The following is a 20,112-nucleotide window of genomic DNA, read 5'->3' as shown; positions in this document are numbered from 1 at the left end:
GTATCTGTCGGCGCCTAGGAAACCAGGTAACTAGGCTCATTGGAATTTCTTGAAAAACTAAGGTCAGTGGGTCCTGAATAAGAGCTGTAGCAGATGGGTTTTAGGTTTCTTAGTTGTCTCTAATGACGTGTTTGTGTGTTTGGTTTTTGGGGGGGGTGTTTTGGCCAGAGGCACTGGTTGTGCTTGGACTGATGTCAGTCCATCAGTCTGAAAAGGGCCCCAGAATGTGGAGCCCAGAAGACAGCCACAGTCCACAGGAACTGTTTTCTTACCAGGTCCCTGTCACTCCAGAAAAACGAGTCTGGTGCTGCCTGAGCCCTGGCAAGGCCTGGGTGGCTCCCTCAGCCAAACCGCCCCCCCCCATTTTCTGTGAAGTCTCTCGAAGATTTGGCAGCGGTGCCCTGGTTTCTGAAACAGGTGCAAACCTGAACCCCTGCACACATTGCTACCCAAGCCCCACTTTGTTGTTTCCCTGACATGTCCCCGCTCCCAGAGATTGTCCTTGCCAGACCTCTCACGGGCAGGGGTCTCTGCCTGAACAGAGCTGGACACCCTCTTTGTCCCACTGGCACTGAGAAGCTTTCCCGACTGAGGTCAGACCCCACCCTCCACCAGGCTCTCTGGGTGAGGAAGGGGAGTCTAGTAATGGTGTGTGGGCTGTCGCCCCCATTGAACATGAACGTCCAGGGGCTCCACCCCAGCAGGCACCTCGCCCCCTTTTTAAACAAATATTTTGTGATTCCTCCTTTACCATCCTGACCTGGAATTCACATAGAATAAACCTATGCCTGCACACACAATTTTAAAATAATATCCTGGGGCACCTGGGTGGTTCCGTCAGTTGAGCATCTGACTTTGGCTCAGGTCCTGATCTCACACTTTCATGAGTTCGAGCCCCACGTTGGACTCTGCTGTCAGTGCAGAGCCTGCTTTGGATTGCCTGTCCCTCTCTCCGCCCTTCCCCTGCTTATGCGCTCTCTCTCTCAAAAATAAATAAATATTTTTTTAATAAAATAATATCCTAATTGTGATATAAAGGAGAAGTTTTAGGGGTGCCTGGGTGGCGCAGTCGGTTGAGCGTCCGACTTCAGATCAGGTCACGATCTCGCGGTCCGTGAGTTCGAGCCCCGCGTCGGTCTCTGGGCTGATGGCTCAGAGCCTGGGGCCTGTTTCCGATTCTGTGTCTCCCTCTCTCTCTGCCCCTCCCCCGTTCATGCTCTGTCTCTCTCTGTCCCAAAAATAAATAAACGTTCAAAAAAAAAAGAAAATTAAAAAAAAAAAAAGGAGAAATTTTAGGGGTGCCTGGGTGGCTCAGTCGGTTAAGTGTCCAGCTCTTGATCTTGGCTCAGATCATGATCTCATGGTTTGCAGGTTCAAGCCATACCTCAGGCTCTGTGTTGACTGGGCAGATTTTTCTCTCCCTCTCCCTCTCTGTCTTCCCCTACCCTGCTCACGCACATGCACGCTCTCACTCTCAAAAATAAACATTTAAAATTTTTTTTTTATTTAAAGGAGAAATTTTTAAGTATTATAATGAAATGCTCCATATTAAGTATGTAAATGTTTGAGCACAACGACACACATTCCCCAAATTTGTAGAGAAGCCCTGCTTCACTCTGACACTTGTCCCCAGCCCACTCAAAAGATGGCTGCTCTCTGGGCACCTCGGTAGCTCAATGGGTTAAGCCTCCAACTTTGGCTCAGGTCATGATCTTGCAGTTCATGAGTTTGAGCCCCACATCAGGTTCTGTGCTGACAGCTCAGAGCCTGAAGCCTGCCTCAGATTCTGTGTCTCCTCCTCTCTCTGCCCCTCCAGCACTCATGCAGTCTCACTTGCTCTCTCTCTCTCTCTCTCAAAATTATATGAGCATTGGGGCACCTGGATGGCTCAGTCGGTTGAGTATCCGAATTCAGTTCAGGTCAGGATCTCACGGTTCATGGGTTCGAGTCCCACATTGGACTCACTGCTGTCAGCCTGTCAGCATGGAGCCCACTTCAGATTTTCTGTCTCCCTCTCTCTGCCCCTCCCCTGCTTGTGTTCTCCCAAAAATAAATAAATATTTAAAAAATCAAACGATCAACATTTTTTAAAAATTAAAAAAAAAAAAAATGATGGCCCCTCTCCCACAACCACAAAGGGCCTGGCCAGGGCCCCACACACCTGGGAGCCAGCCTCCTCCACCCCTCCGTCACCGCAGCCTGGCTCTCAGCTCTCCGCGCCCAGACTCACTGTGCCTCTTCCAGAAAGGAAACTGAGGAGCCCTTTTGGTTCTTCAGACCTCGGAGAGAGCGAGGGCATCAATTAGGACTCCTGGAGGGCCCTGGGGTCCTGAAATGATGGGCCGGTGCCGTGGCTGCTGCTCTCTCGACCAACCACCACCTCCCCAGGCTGTGTCTCAGGGAGAGGGCAGAGGAAGGCGGTGGGAAAGGCGGGAGGAGGTGACACACCAGACGCTAGTTAGTCCTCATCTGCCCCTCGCAGGTGGGGGCGTCGGCCCTTCAGCCCCAGACACCGTGCTTGACACCAGGTGTGCACGCTCGAGCAGAGGCACCCACACCCACGCATGCGTGTGCCGCTCCTGTGACACCATGGCTCCCTGCGAACCGGACTGCTGGAGCCCCTCTGCACCCACACCACGGCCCACGGTAGGGGTGCGTGTTACAATTGGTGGAATCGAGTGAATTTCACCCTCAGGACCACCTGGGAGACACAGGTCGTTACTTCATTTGTCTGATGAGGGAACTGGTGATTGAGTCATTTGCCAAAGAGAATCAGCCCAAGTTCACCCAGATAGAGGGCAGCAGAGGCCAGAGTTGAACCCAGCTGTGCATGCCACCTCCCTCTGGGTTTGTGGTTTGTGGAGAAAGTCATGGAGGTTCCTAGACAATTGCAAAGAGCATTTTGAAATGGCAATGGTGTTGCTCCCCCTGACAGGGGCCATTTATCCGTTAAAGGACTGCCTCACCTGTTGTGATTACTCCCGGTCATCTCCACACATGTGGCTATCATAGGTCTTCCTCGGCCCTAGGCCTGAAGGGGACAGGGCAGGCCCAGAGGCATCCTGTCCAGACACTGCCTAAGCAGGGTAACTGAGGCCCAGGGCAGGAGGCAGGTGTAGACCCATCCTGCTTTGCCCCTCCATAGCCATTGCTGCTTTCCAATTCAGTGTTTTAGAATTTGAAATGGGTTTACTGTTTTGTTTTGTTTTTTAATTTTTTTTAACGTTTATTTATTTTTGAGACAGAGAGAGACAGAGCATGAACGGGGGAGGGTCAGAGAGAGGGAGACACAGAATCTGAAACAGGCTCCAGGCTCTGAGCTGTCAGCACAGAGCCCGACGCGGGGCTCGAACTCACGGACCGCGAGATCATGACCTGAGCCGAAGTCGGCCCCGCTTAACCGACTGAGCCACCCAGGTGCCCCATGGGTTTACTGTTTAAAAAAAAAAAAAAAGGCACAAAATGGAGCTACTTGTGCTAAGCCCCAAGTCAGCAAATTAATTCCTAACCTACTTGCAGATTCAACCACTCCCTGGGAGTGGAATTATATTTTGTTGTTTTTGTTGTTTCAAATTTTTGTTTAAATTCTAGTTAGTAATAGCCAAATTGTGGAAAGAGACTGAATGTCCATCAACTGATGAATGGATAAAGAAGATGTGGTTTATATATTCAATGGAATACTACGTGGCAATGAGAAAGAATAAAATCAGGTCATTTTCAGCAATGTGGATGGAACTGGAGGGTATTACGCTAAGTTAAGTAAGTCAGTCAGAGGAAGACAGATATGTTTTCACTCATATGTGGATCTTGAGAAACTTAACAGAAGGCCATGGGGGAAGGGCAGGGGAAAAGAAAAATAGTTACAGAGAGGGAAGCAAACCATAAGAGATTCTTAAATACTGAGAACAAACTGAGGGTTGGTGGGAGGTGGGATAGAGGGGAAAATGGGTGATGGGCATTGACGAGGGCACTTGTTGGGATGAGCACTGGGTGTTGTATGGAAGCCAATTTGACAATAAATTATATTAAATAAATAAATAAATAAATAAATAAATAAATTCTAGTTAGTTAGCATACAGCGTAATATTGGTTTCAGGACTGATGGGTTTTGCCTGGAGTGGAATTTCAAACCAATCAGTCTAGAATTTCCTAATCAACACTAGTAAAGTAATTATGATAGACTTTGGCCCTTCCCCCAGAGGAAGGTAACCTGGCCTGAAATAATCCTTTGTTTTGTTTGTGACTTCCTTGTCCCTGCCCACTTCTGCCTACAAAAGCCTTCTACTTTGTAAGCTCCTCCTTGCTCCTTCTCCATGCAACAGGAGATGCTGCCCCAGTCATAATCCATTAGATCTCTAATGCGCTCCATCGAATTTTGTTTTTTAGCAGAGTTGGTGGCAGCAGTGGATTCTGGCGTGAACTTCCACCAGCATTTGGGGATCAGAAACACAGGTGTGGTACCCATGGGAACCCCATTTTGATCCTTTCTTGCCATTTCCGAGGGCCATGGGTAAGTTCTTCTTGGTCCTGAGCTCTGCCCCCTGCATTGAGGACCTGATCTAACTGGCTTTCCAATACACGGCTGGTCAGCTTGAGCTGGCAGACAGTTCCACCTGGAGCCAAGCCCCTAGCCTTTCAGACCAAACTCCCAGGTTTCTGATGGAAGACCCTCAACCCTTAGTTCTGTCCAAAGATCCGCATAGGAACTGTTCACGTCATGCACAGTTCTCCATCCATGCACAGCCCCCAGCCCACAGTTTGGAGCCGCTGGTTCAAGGTGACATAACTCCTACTGCTTCCCTCTATCCTCCTCTCAGTGCTCAGTCTAGTAATCCTCCATCCAAATGGCCTTTCCACTCCAGAGACTATTAAACGTTTATTTATCTTTTGAAATAATACCACCAACCACTACAGGTGAGTCTCTCAGGTATCTTTCACTCCTCAGTCAAAGGCCAATCTAAGGGCCATGGTCATGTTGTCCCTTCATTTCCCAATCTAAGCCACTGGTTATTGATCTTTGGGGGTGACTCTAGGTCTTATGAAGATGATATCTTCTGCACCCTCTTTAAGGATGCCTCTCAGGTCCATGGGGTTGTTTAATACTGCCAGAAATACTTGACATTTTGTAACTGAGTCCAACCTGGTTATGCTCAATGAACAACAAGCCAGTTGGGGTAGGGAAAGCCAGCAAAACCAGGAGATAGCAGACTACTGTCCCAAAGAACCATTTCCCCTGGGCATGAATTTTGAGCTTCTTTTTAAGTTAGCAAAAGGAGGGAGAAGGAAGGTGCTGGAGTCCAAGGTGACTGGCATCTGTAGACATCCAAGGAAAGTCCTGTAATTTCTTTGCACCTGTTCATTTGATCTTTGTGTGTAGGAATCCGATCATGTCACTCCTGTAGATATTAAACATTGCATAGTCATTTCTGTACTCACTTCCTTATCTCCTTGAATGAGGCTGATTTCGGGGAAAACACTTTTTTGCAAATCTCAGCTATAAACAAAATTTCTTTGATGACTAACATGCCTATGTGCAGGGCTAAGCAGAAGTTTCCAAGCTCTGTGTCACAGCAGCAAGGGAAATGGAAGCAACATGGAGTCAGACATGCTAAGTCTCTCCCTGTGACAGTTTGTCCCAGCTAAACACTGACAAGATATGTGAAGAAATGTGTAAGTAGCTCTGTGGTCAGAGGTTATCCAGGTTGGGGGCTGATATTCAGAGTCCGATAAGAACTTTTTTAGTTAGATCTTTTCCCCTAAGCTAAATGTACCCCCGGGGGGAATAAAGACATCCCAGCACAGTTGGGTGGGTGTGTCAGTCCTTTGATACCATTTAGACAGTAACACAATTCGTTGAGGAAATAAAAACAGCGGCTCTTGTGTTTCCAATCTAGTCAGGGTTACAAGACCAGAGGTGTGGCCCCAGAAACAGTTCAGAGTCCACCACCAATCCTTTTTACCAATCCCAAACCTCCCCTATTTATCTCAAAAGCCTAGTCCTTGTGCCTTTGAGATGTAAATATCCCACGTAGTCTTCTCCATGCACGTTCATGTGTGTCCCACATAAATGTGTGGGATTTTACACCTCCAGGTGGTATTGACAAAATTAATTTGTAAACGAGCTCTAGTTTAATTGGCTTAAAGAAAATTAAGTGCTGAAATAAATTAAACTCTGAGAAATATAAGAGAAACTTAATCCAAATGAATTTCTGGTTCACATGATCTGGGAAACTATTTGGTATTAAAGCTAGTTTAAGTTCGTTGGTTTAATTAAAACAGGCATGTCTATTTTTTTAAATTATTATTTAATGTGTATTTATTTTTGAGAGAGACAGAGCAAAAGCAGGGGAGGGGTAGAGAGAGACGAAGACACAAAATCCTAAGCAGGCTCCAGGCTCTGAGCTATTAGCTCAGACTTAACAAACAGTGAGATCATGACCTGAGCCAAAGTCGGACGCTCAACCCAGTGAGCCACCCAAGCACCCCTGAAACAGGCAAGTTTCTAGAGTTATCAGCACTAAATATAACACTTTTTTTCTACCCAGGTTTCCTAACTGGTCAAATGTCATATTTGTGTAGGTGTATGTTGTCAGTGTTCCAAAAATTGTATGCAATTCCTAAAGTCTGATATGTACTGGCATTAATGTTATCATCATAATTTCAGTTATTTAAAAATATTGTGTTTCACAGAAATGACCAAATTTCCTTTTCAACTCCATGATAATGAATTCTCATCAGATCTTTAACAATGGACATGTCTAAGTCTTTGTCATTTGCAAAGAGCTGGTATTTTACTCTGATGCTTGTGCCTGTAAAAGTGCCCCATCTTCTGGGAGACTCATGAAGCATGCTCTAGGGTACAGGTTCCTGGTAACTTGAAGATCATAAAACTGAACTGGTAGGAATTTCCAGAAGGGATAGACAACCTGGATCCAAGGAGAACAAGAGTTAATAACACGAGAACTGAAGAGCATGATTACAGTTGTTAGGACATGCCTGTAATTGGACGGAGTCCTGAATTCTTCTAGTTTCCTCTATCTGGCTCCAACTCAGCAACCTAATATTTCCAATTTTCTCCCATCCTTCCAATTTGGAATCACTAAAAACAAAGACTGCCCTTAGATCTCCTTAGAAGGAATTACATCAGGTCCTCCTCACCACCCAGATGGCTGCCAAACTTCAGGGACTTGAGTCTTGGTACACTTCCATTTTTTTTTTAAGGTTTTTTTTTTTTTTTTTTTTTTTTTTTTTTTAAGTAATCTCTACACACAACATGGGGCTGGAACTCACAACCTCGAGATCAAGAGTTGCACACCACCAATTGAGCCAGCCAGGTGCCCCTCACCCGGGTACACTTCTTACAGCCGAAGGAGGCCCCACCAGACACCTGGTCCTATACAGACCTGTATCTTTCCAGGTTGTTGCTAAGGGCAGGTAACCTTTCAGACTGCTGGATTTGTCATCAAAAACTCTGATCTGTCCGTGATGCTAGAGACCCCCTGGTCTGTTTCCCTATGTCTGGTTAACAGCCCCAAACTTGGGGAGCATTGTGTCCAAGCTCTACGCAAAATAAGGACACAAGGGGAGCGCCTGGGTGGCTCAGTAGGTTGAGCGTCGGACTTCTGCTCAGATCATGATTTCATGGCTGGTGGGTTTGAGCCCCGTGTCAGGGTCTGTGCTGACAGCTCAGAGCCTGGAGTCTGCTTTGAATTCTGGATCTCCGGCTCTCTCTACCCCTCCCCCGCTCATTCTCTCTCTCTCTCTCTCTCTCTCTCTCTCTCTCTCTCTCTCTCAAAAATAAATAAATATTAAAAAAAAAAAAAAGACACAAGAAAGGGTAACCAAAACTGCCTGTGTTGTCTACCAACCCTTAAAATTACACACGTCTCCATGGCAGTTACCTTTCCAGTCCTGACCCAGAAAGTCAAATGGAATTACCAGGAGGCATTCATGATTCAGCTTCCACTTCCTTTGGCAGGGGCCCTGCTTCCCTACTTGGGAGTAAATGTAAATGAGGCTGTAATCAGGAGCATCTCCTTTTTTGTTTGTTTGTTTATTTATTCCCATGAGATCATGACCTGAGCCAAAGTCAGGCACCCAACCTACTGAGCCACCCAGGAGCCCCAGGAACCTCTCCTTCATTCTTGAAAATACTGCAGAATCTGCTGCTAAAACAATAGCTGGCCAACAGAAATGCTTAGACTGTCTGGCCAAAGTTGTTCTTGATTACATGATAGCCCTTGATTATCTTTTAGTTGAGCAAGGAGGTGTCCACGCTGGGGCCGACACCACCTGTGGCATGTGGATTAACACTTTTGGGGAAGTTGAAACTCAATTACATAGGATCACTTAGCAAGCCACTCAGTTTAAAAAGGTGACTCCTGGAAGGAGCCTGGGTGGCTCCGTTGGTCAAGCATCCTACCCTTGATTTCAGCTCAGGTCATGATCTCAGCCCCACATTGGGCTCTGGCAGCACGGAGCCTGCTTGGGATTCTCTGCCTCCCACTCTCCCTGCCCCCTCCCCCACATGCGTGTGCTCGTGTGTGTGTGTGTGTGTGTGTGTGTGTACACACGCATGCTCTCTCTCTCTCTCCCCCCCTCACAAAATAAAGAAATAAGCATTAAAAACAAAAAAAGTGACCCTTCAAGGGGGGTTGACTTACGTTACTTCGATTGCTTTGAGTCTCGGCTCCTAAGTACACTCTAGACGTTGGGACTTATCTATTTATAATAGTCATAGTTATCTCCCTGGCACATTGTATTCTTGCCAAAGCTTTAAATGCACGTTTACAGCTGCTAACCACCAAGGCAATGACCTCCCTAAAACTGGAATGTCAAGAAAGGAATAAACAAAATAACCGACTAAAAAATTGTGAGCCTGAATTGTGGCCTATGAATACTACAAAGATTCAGCAAAAACAAACAAACCCTGCCTGACCTGCGAATGTCTCCCAGAGGGTCAGGAAAAGCTGTAAGAATTGGCAGAGCAGGGGCGCCTGGGTGGCACAGTCGGTTAAGCGTCCGACTTCGGCCAGGTCACGATCTCGCGGTCCGTGAGTTCGAGCCCCGCGTCAGGCTCTGGGCTGATGGCTCAGAGCCTGGAGCCTGTTTCCGATTCTGTGTCTCCCTCTCTCTCTGCCCCTCCCCCGTTCATGCTCTGTCTCTCTCTGTCCCAAAAATAAATAAACGTTGAAAATAAATAAATAAATAAATAAATAAATAAATAAATAAATAAATAAAAGAACTGGCAGAGCAGTAGCTAAGAGTGGCTGGCTCTGATGCCGTAAGTGTGGATCGCATCTCCCTCAGGCTGAGATTCTGATCAAAATGGGGGAGTTATTAAAAAAAAAATGGCCCCAAATGGAGTAATTTGTACTAAGCGTCACGTCAGCAAAACAAAACTTAGTACCTAACCTAATTGCTCAATTCAGCCTTTTCTGGGAGTGGAATTTTAAAGCAGCCTGGAATTTCCTGACCAGCACTAGTGAGGTCACCTTCATGATAGACCCCTGGCCTTCCGGTTCCCGCAAAGGAAAGTACCTTTCCTGAAATAATCCTTTCTTTTGTTTGGGACTTCCTTGTCCCTGCCCCCTTCTGCCTGCAAAAGCCTTCCACTTTGTACAGCTCTTCTGAACTCCTTTCTACTTGCTAGATAGGACGCTGTCTGATTCCTGACTCCTTGAATAAAGCCAATTAGATCTCCAAATTTACTTAGTTGAACTTTGTTTCTTAACAATTGTCTCAATTGCCCTCACCCATACCAGCTTGGCACAGGTACGATTTTTTTTTTTTTTTTTTTTGGCAGGGAATACTATTATTTCAAAACATGCTGTCCATGGTCACCTCTTCCTTGGAGCCTTCCTTGATCTGCAGCCTCAGCAGGCAATTCTTTGTCCAGATCACAAGACAGATGCACACATGGCCCCTGCTAACCTGTGACATCCTCAGAGCCAAGTACAGAGACAGGATCACCGTCCTTCCCCGAGCATCTAGCACAGCACCGGCACACAGGCCTCGGTACGTGGAATGAATGAGTAGACATGGAGTCAGACACGGAATGAATGGTGAATGAATCACAGGCCAGTGATGGCAGCAGCTCTTCTCTGTCCTGACTGGGTGACTGGCTGCAGCTGTGCTTCTGTTTTGCACAGGAGCACGGAGCAGATGCTTTCCGGAGGCCTCACCTAAGTCACCAGAACAGGACAGCAGACTGGGTGCCTGGGTGCCGTTGCTAATTGTGGGGAGAGATAGTAGAAGGCCTTGTGTTTGGAGGGCTTGGGACTTTATCTCCTCACTAATGCTCCCACTCCGCCCTCTGAGGGAGGCCCCGCTAACGGCTTCACGTTTCCCAGGAGGAGCTGTGGCTCAAAACAGGAAACAATCCCTCTCCGTGCCTTTCTCCGGAGAGCTTTAGTCCTGCCCTAAGCAACCATTCACTTCAGCTATTCCTCAACAACCCCCCCTACCCGGGACAAAATCCACTTAATCTCTCCACACTTAAACAAACACATTCATCTTTAATATCCACGGGAACAGTCTAGCCACCTCCACCAGCCTGGCTTACTCAGGAGCTAGCGGAGAGAAGGACGAAACTGAGGTTCTCCCCACTCAGTCCTGCAGACCACGCAAGGCAGGGCCCAGCTGCCCTAAACGTGCCCTGAGTGTCAACAGTACTGCCCTAGCCGGGCCTGGCACGGCGCCCCTGGGAAGGAGCTGACGGAGACTGTTGAGGCAGCTCCCTGCTCCCCACCCAGGGAGGTGCCCAGGCTGCACTGTTCACACTACAATGACGAGGCACCTTTCCTTTGTGCACAAGGAACGCACTTGTGCGGTCCTTGTGGCGCTTGGCTGGGCTCCACACTGGTGCTCGCCTTCCATCAGTGCCAGGTCTCTACAGCCCCAGGCCTTCCGGGGCGACTCCAAGGGTCAACCCCCCGGGTTAGTCCTGGGATTGGCCAAGGAGACACAGGGTCTGGTCTGCAGGAGCAGCCAGAAAAAAAAGCCTTCTCCCAGAAGCACAGTGCTGGCTAGAGCAAGAGCACAAGTATTCCTGTTATAGCGTGAACCCAGGAGCAATGCAAGCATCCACCCAAGGGGGACAACAGCTGACTTTCTCCGAGCCGGCGACAATCCTGGGGGAGAAAAGCATGCAGACTCTGTGCGGAAAGACTTAGGATGTACAGTGACAAAAGCAAAAGCAACACGTGTAAAGGGTTTGAGACCTTTTTAAATTTTAATTTTAATTTTTAAAAAATGTTTTAATGTTTATTATTTTTGAGAGACAGAGCATGAGTGCGGGAGAGGCAGAGAGAGAGGGAGACACAGAATCTGAAGCAGGCTCCAGGCTCTGAGCTGTCAGGACTGAGCCTGACGCAGGGCTCAAACTCATGAACCATGAGATCATGACCTGAGCCGAAGTTGGATGCTCAACCGACTGAGCCACCCAAGCGCCTCTTCATTTTAATTTTAATTTTTTTATTTTTATTTTTTCCAAGCAGGCTCCATGCCTAGTGCAGATCCTAATGCAGGGCTTGAACTCATAATACTGAGATCAAGACCTGAGCTGAGATCAAGAGTCGGATGCTTAACTGACTGAGCCACCCAGACACCCTCTTATTTAATTAAAAAAGAAATTCTTTTTATTCAGTAATTTCTATGCCCAACATGGGGCCTGACGTCATGACCCCAAAATCAATGGTCAAATGTTCTACTGACTGAGACTGCCAGATGCCCTGCAACCTGGGTAGAAAAAGGGGGTGGGGGGGGGGGGAAGACTGGAAGGAAATACACAAAATGTTGACCGTGATGATCTCTGGATGGTGTGATTTGGGGGGATTAAGGGATCCTTCTGTGTGTGTATCAGTTGAGGTTCAGAGAAACAACTCAAAGGAGGTCTATATTAAGAGCTTTGTTGAAAGGGATTGACTTATCCATCGTGGGCACTGGCCAGGCAAATCGTAGACGTGCAGGGCAGGCCTAAGGAAGGGCAGCTGGGCTTTTAGGCACTGCTGCTTCAAGTACAGTAGCTTTTTTAAAATAAGATTTTCTCTTTTTTTCTTTTTTTAAGGTTTATTTATTATTTTGAGAGAGACAAAGACAGGGCACATGGGGGAGGGGCAGAGAGAGAGGGAGAGAGAATCCTAAGCAGGCTCTGCTCTGTCAGCGCAGAGCCCGATGGGGAGCTCGAACTCATGAAACCGTTAGGTCATGACCTGAGCTGAAATCAAGAGTTGGACACTCAACCGATTGAGTACCCAGGTTCCCCTTAAGATTTTGTTTTTGAGTAATCTCTACACCCAGCATGGTGCTTGAACTCACAAACCCGAGATCAAGAGTCTCATGCTCTACCAACTAAGCCAGCCAGGTGCCCCACTTTTTTTCTTTAGCCTTTCAACTGAATGAATCAGATCGACCCAGGTTACATCTAGAACAGTCTCCTTTACTGAAAGTCAATTGATCACAGACTTCAATCACACCTAAAAATACTTTTCTAGCAATATCTAGTTATTGTTTGAACAACTGGGAGACTATAGCCTAGCCAAAATGACACCTAAAAATGGACCATCACAGTATTTTTGTTAAATTTCCTAATTTTCTACAAGGAACATGTGTTACTTATATAATGTGGGTTTTTTTAAAGCAATGAATGACTACCATGAGATACCATTTTGCACCTACAAGATGGTTAAAATAAAAAAGACCTGGGGTGGGGCACCTGGGTGGCTCAGTCAGTTGGGTATCCAACTTCCCGCTCAGGTCACGATCTCACAGTTCATAGGTTTGAGCCCTGCGTCAGGCCCTGTGTTGACAGCTCAGAGCCTGGAGCCTGCAGCCTGCTTCAGATTCTGTGTCTCCCCCTCTCTCTGCCCCTCCCCTGCTCGAACTCTCTCAAAAATAAGTAAACATTAAAAACAATTTTTTTTAATAAAATAAAAAAGACCTATGATAACAAACGTTGACAAAGCTATGAGGAAATTGGAACCCTCATCCACCGCTGGTAAAATTGTAAAAATTATGTAACCATTTTGGAAAAACGTTTGGTGGTTCTTCAAACAGTTGTTTAAAAAAGGACACAATATGGGGCACCTGGGTGGCTCAGTTGGTTGAGCGCCCGACTTCAGCTCAGGTCATGATCTCGCAGTCTGTGAGTTCGAGCCCCGCGTCAGGCTCTGTGCTGACAGCTCGGTGCCTGGAACCTGCTTCGGATTCTGTGTCTCCCTCTCTCTCTGCCTCTCCCCCCGCTCATGCTCTCTCTCTCTGTCAAAAATAAATAAACATTAAAAAAAATAATAATAAAATAAAATTTAAAAAGACACAATAGGGGTGCCTGGATGGCTCAGTGAGTTGAGCATCCAACTTCAGCTCAGGTCATGATCTCATGGGAGTTTGTGAGTTTAAGCCCCACATTGGGCTCGTTGCTGTCAGCACAGAGCCCACTTTGGATTCTCTGCACCGCTCCTCTCTGTCCCTCCCCCACTCATGCTCTCTCTCAAAACTTAATAAACACTTATTAAAAAAAAAAAAAAAGATAAAAAAGACACAATAGACCCAAAAAGGAGTCATTTGTGCTAACGCCCACAAAAGCAAACCTAACGTAATTGCAGATTCAGCATCTCTCAGGAGTGGAATTTTATTTATTTATTTATTTTTTAACATTTATTTATTTTTGAGACAGAGAGAGACAGAGCATGAACAGGGGAGGGTCAGAGACAAAGGGAGACACAGAATCTGAAACAGGCTCCAGGCTCTGAGCTGTCAGCACAGAGCCTGACACGGATCTTGAACTCACGGACCGCGAGGTCATGACCTGAGCTGAAGTCTGATGCCTAACCGACTGAGCCACCCAGGCGCCCCATCAGGAGTGGAATTTTAAACCAGATCAGTCTGGAAACTCCTGACAAGCATTAGTGAGGTGATGTGTGTAAAAGACTCCTTCACTCTCTTCCACCAAGAAGGATGACCTTGCCTAAAATAAGCCTTTGTTTTGTTTATGACTTCCTGTCTCTTCCCCTTTTGGGCTGTAAAAGCCTTTTCTGTTCCTTTCTGCTTGCTAGGTGGGATGCTGCCCAATTTGTGATTTGTCAAATAAAGCCAATTAGTTCTTCAAGTTTACTTGTGTAACACAAGTAAGCACAGAATTGCTGTATAATCCATGCCTAGGTGTATGCCCAAGAGAATTGAAAAGCTATGTCCAAGGGTGCCTGGGTGGCTCAATAGGTTAAGCATCTGACTCTTGGTTTCAGCTCAGGTCATGATCTCACAGGTTTGTGAGTTCAAGTCCAGCATTGGGCTCTGCCCTGGCAGCGTGGAGCCTGCTTGGGATTCTCTGTCTCCCTCCCTCTCTCTCTGCCCCTCCCCTCTCTCTTTCTCTCTCTCCAAAAAATAAATAAGTAAACTTAAAAAAAGAAAATATCTATCCACACAGTTTTACATCACCATTTAAAGCAGCATTATTCATAACAGCAAAAAAATGGAAGCAACCCAAACGTCCATCAACCCATAAATGCATCAACAAAATGTGGTCTGTCCATACAATGGAAAATGATTCCTCAATTAAAAAAAAAGGAATAATGCACTGATTCGTGCTACATACAACATGGATGAGCCCTGAACATATGAAATGAAAGGAGTCCGTCCCCCAAAACATGTATTGTAGGATTCCATTTATCTGATACGTCTAGAATAGGCAAATTCATGGACACAGAAAGTAGCTTTGAGGTAGCCCTGGCCTGGCAGGGAGGGGTAAATAAGGAGCAACCAGTAATAGGTGTGAGTTTCTTTTTGGGGTGACGAAAATGTCCTAAAATTGGATCATGGTAACGATTGTACAACTCTAGAATTCTATGATTGCACAATTCCAAAAATCACAGAATTGTACACTTTAAAAGGGTGGATTTTGTGATGTGTTAATTACATCTCAGTGAAGCCATAGTTTTTGAAAAGAAGCATTACATGAGAAAGGAAGGAGCCACGTGTGTCTGGGTCCCAGGAAGTCAAGGAGCTGGTGCGTCATCTCCTGTCTCCAGGTTCCCTTTCCCATCCGCTCCTCCTCCCCATGTGCCAAGGGCCCCAGGGTCTGCAGATGTCCAGGAGAAAGCCATGTACAAAATTCTATTCAATCAAAGAGGATTCTCTCTTCTCATTGATCTTCCCTTGGCGTGCTGGCCACTGGGGTCCAACCCCTCTTACTGCCAGCATAACACCGCCAAGAATAGCTCCCAAGCCTGTGAAAAAGACAGCAGCCTTGCAGCCCTGCTAAACTCACTTGAACTGGCTTCCTGCAGGCAGAGAGTAGCCCAGCAAGGCTCTGAGCCAGCACTCCGGGCCTGGCACAAAGGGGAAACTCAGCCTCTGTGTTGCAAGCATGAACCCATTTCCTAGATATGAAGAAATTGAGGTCCCGTTCAGAAGGGCAGGGATCCACCCAAGGCCATGCAGGTTTCAGATTCCCTCTTCCACTTTCTACCCTGAGTGCATGCTGGGACATCTCCAGTGAGAGACAAAGGTGACTGAGTCACAGAACCACTTTCTAGAGAGTTCTTTGCCAAATATGTATCAAGAGCTCTAGAAGGGTTGCCACCCTCTGACCCAGTACTTTCCTATTTAGAACTCTGGGTTCTGGAGATAACCTGCCAGGAGGACAAAGGTTATAGGCACCAAAATGTTCACTGCAGGGTAATATAGAATGGTGAAAAATGGACACACTCCAAATATCCACCACTAAGGGGCGGCTAGTAAATGAGGACATCACTCTATGACAGGACGATACACCGCTATTAAAAATGAAGTCTCGGAAAAATTTTAGAATGCTGATGAGAAAATGTAGGAGAAAAATGGCAAATTGTATACGATCCTGACAATGTGTTAAAAATAATAATTTTGAAAAAGAACCCGTAATAGCAAACACATATTGAGCAATGACTCTAGTTTTCAGCCGCACCTGATACCTGGGGTCCAGATGTGTCCTGCTGCCCCTCTCCAGCCCTTCTCCAAGACCTTGACCTTTGACCCTGCTTTATTTTCTTTATAATAATCCTAATGAGTCAATATTCATCAAATGAACAAACGACTTTTAACCTTCTTTGGATGGAATTATGCATGATTTTATTTTACTTTAAAATTTTTCTGTACCTTCTAGGTGTTTTTTTAAACTAATTAATCAATTTATTTTGTGTATTTATTTTAAGTAGACTCCATGCCCAAGATGGGGCTTGAACTCACAACTTTAAGACTGAGAGTCACATACTGTACCAACTGAGCCAACCATATGCCCCTATACCTTCTAGGTTTTTGCCCAAAGCATGTTTTACTTTTATTTTTATTTATTTAAAAAAAATTTTTAGTGTTTATTTATTTTTGAGAGAGAGACAGACAGACAGACAGAGCATGAGCAGGGGAGGGGCAGAGAGAGAGGGAGACACAGAATCTGAAGCAGGCTCCAGGCTTTGAGCTGTCAGCACAGAGCCTGACGTGGGGCTTGAACTCATGAACCGCAAGATCATGATCTGAGTGGGAGTCAGACTCTTAACCGACTGAGTCACCCAGGCACCCAAAAACCTGTTTTTAAAAATGAAAACAAAAGCAAAAACAAAAGTCAACTAACAAAAAAAAAAAACAACAGAGTTTTCATGAGTTGAACCTTATGTGATCTCACCTTCCTGGGGGCAACATTATCAAAAAAGGCATTTTCCCAAACATGCCTCCAGAATGAAATTTGGGGCATTGAGAGGAAAGATGGGTTTATGAAAACTTAATTAATCAATGTACAAGCCTATAGAGAATGTCCGCAGTGGGCCCTCTACTCGATCTCGGTGGCCATGAGGCTAGACACACACTCACATAGGAATTATTCCAGTCCCCTGCAGGCCGCAGCCCTGGATAGGAGTCCAGGAAAGTGTCTGGAGGCCCCGGACTCGGATGCTGGCTCCGATGCAAGCCCAATGCCAGTGCCCAGCCCAGGCGTGCCGCAGGAGCATACACATGGGCCTAGAGCTGCCAAAGCGATGCCCAGCACTGTCACTCAGGAATGCAGCTGCTTGGGACTGTTCACGCCTCATCAGTGCCTACTCAGTGGATGTGCAGGAGCACATCAGGGCAGCTCTGCCCCAAGCTTCACGTGGATAGCAAAGCAAGGACGGGAGGACTGAGCACCCACCGCCTGGGGGTGTGCTCCCAACCCCAAAACAGCCAGGGCCGCAGCCTGGCTTATGAAACACAGGGGCAGCTTTACATAATCATGGAAAATCATGAGAAAAAGTGTCTTCATAAAAAGGCATCCCCTGACCTCAACAACATTTTTTCAAGATAGAATTTTGTTTTGCTTTTTTTGGACTAGAAAAGTCATCCGTGTTCACTGGCACTAAATTCCAACAAAAGAGAAATCTGAGAGCCCACCTGCCTATCTCTGCCGGCTCTCCTCGTCCACACAAACTTACAAACACGCACATACAGGGGCAGCATGCACACACATGCTTTTAGCTTTTTTTTTTTTTTTTTTTTACTTTTTTAATGTTTATTTATTTTCGAGAGAAAGAGTGCGAGCAGGGGAGGGGCAGAGGGGGAACAGAGGATCCGAAACGGTCTCTGAGACAGCATGACCTGAGCCGAAGTCAGATGTTCAACCTACTGAGCTACCCAGGCACCCCGTTTTGTGTTTTTTTTTTTATCTTTGACAGAAGTAGAATCACACTCTACCTGTTGTTCTACACCTTGCTTTCACCCTGTTACCAACATATCGCGACATCTTCCCACCAGATGCTGAAATTTCAATGCCTAACCGGCTGTAGCACACTCAGCCCTAGAGGGCACCCAGCAAAGCATTGACCCCAGGTCTGTTCAGCTCCAGAACCCAAGTCCTAATGGTCTTCTCGATGTTTTTCTCTGCAGAGCTCTTAGAACCCCCCAATAGAATTGCCTGAGAATCTTCTTAGAAGCGCAGGCCCCACCTCAGAGACTCTTGATTCAGAAGGTTAGATGTGGTGCCCAGGGAGCCGCATGCTGAGTAACTGCTTCAGGCAATTCTAATGATGTAGCCACTGAAAGGACTGCCAAGTCTGGTCTTAGGGGCCATTAAGGACCTGCATTTCCCCCACAGGCCCTCCTGATTGTGGTCCCCAAGTCAATAAACTCTGAGTAAATGAGTAAACCCATTTCTGAGGTTTGGTCTTCATGCTGATCTGGTAAAATGACCACTCAGGCCTCTGCCAGTCCCTGTCCTCTGCTGCCCAGACCTGTTTGCAGCCGGGGTTTCCCTCAGGATCATCTCCCAGGTATGGAGCTTGCTGTCTAAGGGCATGAGCATTGTGGGAGCCTTTGTGCTGGAAGGGCTGGCTGGACGCCATGGGCCAAGCAGCAGAAGAAGCCGGGCCTTGGCTCTGCCCTGTGCCTTAGTTAAAGCACACAGGCTTTACAGGGGGCCACAAAGGTGCTGTGGTGATGCCGCCTGCACTCTCCAGGGCAGGCAAGAGAGGGAAATGGCATGAGTGAGTGTATGTGTGTGTGTGAATGTGTGTGTGTATGAGCATGTGGCAGTCCCATGGTTCCAGCCATCTCTGCTCCCGCTTGCGCCCAGCCCGGCTCCCTGCAGTACCCAGCTGAAGTGGGAGAAGCATGCCTCCCACTCCCAGTCTCCCATACCAGTCGCCTCTGCTCAGCATTGCTGATGGGTCCTGGCATTTCCTTCTGAAATGTAGCTCAGAATTCTGTGGTCAACATTCAGCTCCAGGCAGCCATTACAATCCATCAGCACTGTCGTGGTGACCAAAAGCTACCCCCAATAACAGTGCTAGGCTGTATGTTACCCCTCAGCACCCCAGTTTCCCTCTCTAGCCCCTTCCAGTGATCCTGGAGGTCCCATGGGGAGCCGGCTGTGGAAACTTACATGGGGACTTGCCCAGGTTGCCCTAAGTGTGCCCTTCTCCCCAAGTGCTGTGTGGGTCCTGGGGATGGCTCAACCTCCTGTGCACGGCTCTGCTTTCAGGTCTCTGTGGCCTTTTGCTGACACCTGATGCTGGCAGCAGCACAGCTGTGCCACCTCCTATCCTCCAGCAGTGTCCCTTTGTGTCCCAACTCCTAAAAAGCCAGATTCCCTGCCCTGATGTCTCCCAGGGACACTCTGTCCCTGGGTGCAGCTCCAGCAGTTGCTGTCTGTGTGACCTTGGACAAATCATGCAACGTTATACTTTCATTCCCAAGGCATTTACTGAGCACCTACTGTATATGAGACACAGTCGTAGTCCCTGGGATAAAGCTCTCCAGGAGGTGGCAGGGGACACCACAGATGGGAAAGAGGGCTGCTCTGGATCCAGGCCATGCGAAGCGTTCAGGAATGGCATTACTGACTTGGGGAATAACACATGCGAAAACCTCTAGGTGGAGTGGGCTTAGTGTTTTTTAAGGAAAGCAAAAAGGGTAGTGTGGCTGGAATGGTGTGGGTGTGGGGGCACCATCAGAGGACAAGGGAGAGAGGTGGGAGTAGCAGAGCATGCACACCACAAGGAAATGTGTTCTACGGGTGGAGGGAGAGCAAGGGGAGCTTAGCTGGGAGGCAGCAGAAGTTCTCTCTAGCAGCCCCAGGGAGCATAACCAGGAGGCTGAAAGAGAATGGGGGTGATGGGAAGGGAGTAGAGGAGCAAAATGGCAGCTTGACACCAGGCATAAAGCCGTGACCAGCAGGACCCAAGGTCTCCCTCCCGATTGCCATGTGATTTATGAGGTGAATGTGGCTGAATAATGACTCAGGACCTGGGGACAGGAGTACCCACTTGGACAAACACCTCCAGTCAACTCAGGATTCTGGTCCCGAAGTGGACCCTGGGGAAAGAAAGCCAGGAGCCCCTGAAATACGATTGAAGCCAGGATGAAACAGATCTCATTCACCTGGACCCAAGATGAGAAGCTGACCCCAGGGGACCCTAGAGCCCCATGGTGGGGAGGGGGGCTCCATCACTACTGGGTCTCCAGAGCCTGGTTGAGTCTCCTGCCATCATCAGAGACCAGGGTGGGTGCAGAGTGGCAAGGATTAGTCCCACTGGGCAGATGGGGAAATTGAGGTTTGGAATAGGAAACCACTGTTCTAAAGGAAATAGAGTTGGAAGACACAGAGCTCTCAAA

General features: G+C 47.2%; 1 long non-coding RNA gene across 6 annotated transcripts; it reads left to right on the top strand.

The window, feature by feature from the left end:
• Positions 1-33: 33 nt before the first annotated feature.
• LOC102902144 lies at positions 34-18,156 on the top strand. Of its 6 annotated transcripts, none has more exons than XR_006593519.1 (5): positions 47-62; positions 4,387-4,452; positions 5,538-5,670; positions 9,806-10,017; positions 17,887-18,156. It is a non-coding gene; the product is annotated as an uncharacterized LOC102902144 (long non-coding RNA). The 6 variants fall into 6 exon arrangements; XR_006593518.1 differs by lacking the exon at positions 47-62 and adding an exon at positions 2,127-2,646; XR_002740144.2 differs by lacking the exon at positions 5,538-5,670 and having other exon boundaries at positions 34-62.
• Positions 18,157-20,112: the final 1,956 nt, after the last annotated feature.

Source organism: Felis catus, chromosome A2, assembly GCF_018350175.1.
Source record: "Felis catus isolate Fca126 chromosome A2, F.catus_Fca126_mat1.0, whole genome shotgun sequence".
In the NCBI taxonomy this organism is placed as follows: Eukaryota; Metazoa; Chordata; class Mammalia; order Carnivora; family Felidae; genus Felis; species Felis catus.
The sequence above is the reverse complement of the archived record's forward strand: the minus strand, read 5'-3'. Positions and strand labels throughout refer to the sequence as shown.